The sequence below is a fragment of the Symphalangus syndactylus genome, chromosome 9 (genome assembly GCF_028878055.3).
Source record: "Symphalangus syndactylus isolate Jambi chromosome 9, NHGRI_mSymSyn1-v2.1_pri, whole genome shotgun sequence".
In the NCBI taxonomy this organism is placed as follows: domain Eukaryota; kingdom Metazoa; phylum Chordata; class Mammalia; order Primates; family Hylobatidae; genus Symphalangus; species Symphalangus syndactylus.
In genome coordinates this window covers 59,676,088-59,681,027 of record NC_072431.2, presented here as the reverse complement: position 1 = coordinate 59,681,027, position 4,940 = coordinate 59,676,088, and positions in this window count along the sequence as shown.

The window sequence follows — 4,940 nt, the reverse complement described above, 5'->3', positions numbered from 1 at the left end:
TTTTATTTTTTGCAGACATGGGGTTTTGCCAAGTTGCCCAGGCTGGCCTCCAACTCCTGGGGTCAAGCAATCCACTTGCCTTGCTTCCCAAAGTGTTAAGATTACAAGTGTGAGCCACCATACCCGGCTGAATTCCCTTTTTTTTTTTTTTTTTTTTTTTTTTTTTTTGAGATGGTGACTCACTCCATCACCCAGGCTGCAGTGCAGTGGCGCCATCTCGGCTCACTGCAACCTCTGTCATCCAGGTTCAAGCGATTCTCCCACCTCAGCCTCCTGAGTAGCTGGGATGACAGGAGCCCACCACCTGTAATCCTAATTTTTTGTGTTTTTAGTAGAGACAGGATTTCACCATGTTGACCAGGCTGGTCTCAAGCTCCTGACCTCAGGTGATCCACCCACCTCAGCCTCCCAAAGTGTCAGGATTATAGGCATGAGCCACCGCACCTGGCCTTGAATTCATAGTTTTAATAAAACAATTTCTTGTCTTCGTGGTCACATACAGCTAGTTTGGTGATTCCCTGGAAGGACCCACGTGACTGCAGATAAAGTTATGCTCTAGGTGAAGATATATTACAGCGGAGGATACAATACAGGAACAGCAGGAAAAAGGATATTAATAGATGAAAGCTGGAGAGGTCAAATGCATGCTTTTTTATCCTCTCTCTGCAGGAATGCACAGACATATCTTTTCCAGGAGCAAACTGCAAGGACTTATGTGAGATGTCCTTGCCCAGGAAATCCCACTTGAGTTCTGGTGTCAAAATTTGTGTGGTTAGGCCGGTCGCAGTGGCTCACCCCTATAATCCCAGCACTTTGGGAGGCCGAGGTGGGAGGATTGCTTGAGTCCGGGAGTTTGAGACCAGCCTGGGCAACACGGTGAGACCTCGTCTTTATTAAAAAGAAAAAAAAAATTAGGCTGGGCATGGTAGCTCACACCTGTAATCCCAGCACTTTGGGAGGCCAAGGCAGGCAGATCATCTGAGGTCAGGAGTTCCAGACCAGCCTGGCCAATATGGTGAAACCTTGTCTCTACTAAAAATACAAAAATATTAGCCGGGGCCGGGCATGGTGGCTCACGCCTGTAATCCCAGCACTTTGGGAGGCCGAGGTGGGCGGATCACGAGGTCAGGAGATCGAGACTATCCTGACTAACACAGTGAAACCCCGTCTCTATGAAAAATACAAAAAAAAATTAGCCAGGCGTGGTGGTGGGTGCCTATAGTCCCAGCTACTCAGGAGGCTGAGGCAGGAGAATGGCGTGAACCCAGGAGGCTGAGCTTGCAGTGAGCTGTGATTGCGCCACTGCACTCCAGCCTGGGCGACAAAGCGAGACTCCGTCTCAAAAAAAAAAAAAAAAAAAAAAAAAAAAATTAGCCAGGCATGGTGGCAGGCGCCTGTAATCCCAGCTACTCGGGAGGCTGAGACAGAAGAATCACATGAACCCAGGAGGCAGAGGTTGCAGTGAGCCAAGGTCGCACCACTGTGCTCCGGCCTAGGTGACAAGAGTGAGACTCCATCTGGAAAAAAAAAAAAAAATTAAAACATTTGTGGGATGGGCGTGATGGCTCATGCCTGTAATCCTAGCACTTTGGGAGGCTGAGGAGGGCAGATCACCTGAGGTCAGGAGGTCAAGAGCAGCCTGGCCAACATGGTGAAACCCCGTTTCTACTAAAAATATAAAGAAATCAGCCGGGTGTGGTGGCACATGTCTGCAATCCCAGCTACTCAGGAGACTGAGGCGGGAGGATCGTTTGTATCCAGGAGGCGGAGGTTGCAGTGAGCTGAGATGGCGCCATTGCACTCCAGCCTGGGCGACATTCGTGCCATGTGACCAAACACAGCCCTTAACCACAGGTTGGGCATCATGAATCTTTTTTTCTTTTTTTTTTAGAAATGGGGTCTCACTATGTCACCCAGGCTGGAGGGCAGTGGCATGATCATAGCTTACTGTAGTTTCTTCTTCTTCTTCTTCTTCTTCTTTTTTTTTTTTTTTTGAGACGTAGTCTCGCTCTGTCACCAAGGCTGTTGTGCAGTGGTGTGATCTTGGCTCACTGCGACCTCTGTCTCCGGGTTCAAGTGATCCTCCTGCCCCAGCCTCCAAAGTAGCTGAGATTACAGGCGCTCACCACCACATCCAGCTAATATTTTGTATTTTCAGTAGAGACAGGTTTTTCAGATGCCGGCCAGGCTGGTCTTGAACGCCTGACCTCACGTGATCCCGCCCACCTTGGCCTCCCAAAATTCTGGAATTACAGGCCTGAGCCACTGCGCCTGGCCAAGCATCATGAATCTTTATGTTTACTTTAAAGTAATGTGAATATTCCAGAAGTTTGGTGTTCAGAGTTTGACCAACGGCCATCACCTTGGCTACAGAGGTAAGTGAGAAAGGAGTGAAACAGACCTGTTGTGTTAACTCTTTCCTCCCACTCTTGAAAAAGGTATCTTCTGACCCAGATAGTTTCACTGGAGAAGTCTACTCGTAGTTATAAAGAAATAGCAGCACCAATTACACGTAATCTCCATAAAACAGAAGAAGGACCACTTCCTGACCGACGAGGCCAGTACAGTTGACCCTTAACAGCTGCAGGCTCCCCATCCATGGATTCAGCCAACCACAGATCGAAAATATTCCAAAATATGGACACCAGGCGCAGTGGCTCATGCCTGTAATCCCGAGAATCGTTCGAACCCAGGAGTCGGAGGTTGCAGTGAGCCAAGATTGCGCCACTGTATCACTGCACTCCAGCCTGGATGACAAGAGTGAAACTCCATCTCAAAAACAAACAAACAAAAAAAACAGAATATCACCCTGGGTGGGCCTGGTGGCTCACACCTCTAATCTCAACATTGTGGGAGGCCGATGAGAAAGGATTGCTTGAGCCCAGGAGGTTGAGACCAGCCTGGGTGACATAGCAAGACCCTGTCTCTACAAAAAAATTAAAAAATCAGCTGGGCGTGGTGGTGCACCTGTAGTCCCAGCTACTTGGGAGGCTGAGATGGGAGGATCACATGAGCCCAGGAGTTCCAGCCTGCAGTGAGCTATGATTGCAACACCGTACTCTAGCCTGGGGGAACACAGCAAGATCCTATCTCAAAAACAAACAAAAAAACAAAAACAGAAAAAAACTCAGTTCTGCCTTTTTCTTAACTTGCAGTCTAGAGTTGAAGACCCCTCCACTAAGCTCTGGTGAGAGGCTAACTAAATAAGGACACTTTGACCATCATATTATAATAAATGCTTTATTTATTTATTTGTTTTTTGAGACAGCATCTTGCTCTGTCCCCCAGACTGGAGTGCAGCAGCATGATCACAGTTCACTGCAACTTCAACTTCCCAGGCTCAAGAAATTCTCCCACCTCAGCCTCCTTGGTAGCTGGGACTACAAGCATGCACCACATTGGGCTAATTTTATATATTTTTTATAAAGAGGGGCATCGGCCGGGCACGGTGGCTTACCCCTGTAATCCCAGCACTATGGGAGGCCAAGGCGGGTAGATCACCTGAGGTCAGGAGTTCCAGACCAGCCTGGCCAACATGGTGAAATGCCATTTCTTCTAAAAATATAAAAATTAGCCGGGCGTGGTGCCACATGCCTATAATCCCAGCTATTTGGATACTCAGAAGGCTGAGGCCGGAGAATTGCTTGAACCCGGGAGGCGGAGGTTGCAGTGAGCCGAGATCGCACCATTGCACTCCAGCCTGGGCGACAAGAGTGAAATTCAGTCTCAAAATAAATAAATAAATAAATAATAAAATAAAATAAAATAAAAAAGAGGGGCGTCTCGTCATGTTGCCCAGGCTGGTCTCATATTTCTAGGCTAGAGCAATCCACCCGCCTCAGCCTCCCAAAGCGCTAGGATTACAGGTGCGAGAGCCACTGTGCCCGACCAGAGCTGGGCTACATATCTTTATTAAACCTTTTTCATCAGGGTCAACTGGACCCTGGCTCCTGCCCCACCAGTCCTATGAGGCTGCAGAGTGTGTGGCCCCAATAAAGATTCTCCCCCAATCCCTCTACCCCCAGATCTTCCTGCAAGGTTGGCAGAGCTGGATGCTCTGAGAGCTAAGGGCACATGGGATAACCAGTGCCTGGCCAGAGAAGGGGAGGAAAACACGTGACGCCTCACTGAACACAGAACAGCCACCCCCGCATGCTTCTGCAGGGCGAGGAAGGTCAGCTCTTGCCTCCTTCTCCAACCCTCCTCCCAAACACCAATCAGGTTTCTAAGAATAGTAAAAGGCCAGCAGATCCATCTTCAGGGCCTCTGTGATCAGAAATGTGCAAATACCTTTTTCTTTTCTTTTCTTTTCTTTTCTTTTCCTTTCTTTTCTTTCCCCTCCCTCCCTCCCTCCCTTCCTCCCTTCCTTCCTTCTTTCTTTTTTCTTTTTCTTTTTGTTTTTTTGAGACCGAGTCTCGCTATGTCGCCCAGGCTGGAGTGCAGTGGTGCGATCTCTGCTCACTGCAACCTCTGCCTCCTGGGTTCAAGTGATTCTCCTGCCTCAGCCTCTCAAGTAACTGGGATTACAGAGGCCTGCCACATTGCCTGGCTAATGTTTGTATTTTTAGTAGAGATGGGGTTTTTCCTTGTTGGCCAGGTTGGTATCCAACTTCTGACCTCAAGTGATCTGCCCGCTTTGGCCCCCCAAAGTGCTGGGATTACAGGTGTGAGCCACTGCGCCTGGACCAAAGACCTTATTCTTCGTGCCTTTTGGGAGTTAATAAAGCACCAGTATCTGGAAAGCTGTTTCTGCATCCCACACTCAGAGTGCATGGCGGAAACAGTCCAGGAATGCACAAGGCTTGCCTGGGAATCACATTCAGCAAGTTCTGGTATAGAAAAACTGAACCTAAAGGAAAATTGTACTGTGTACTTACCAGGACTTTGTAGAGTGTTTTAGTACCATTATAACAAGATGCCAGGCCTGGTGGCTTATGCCT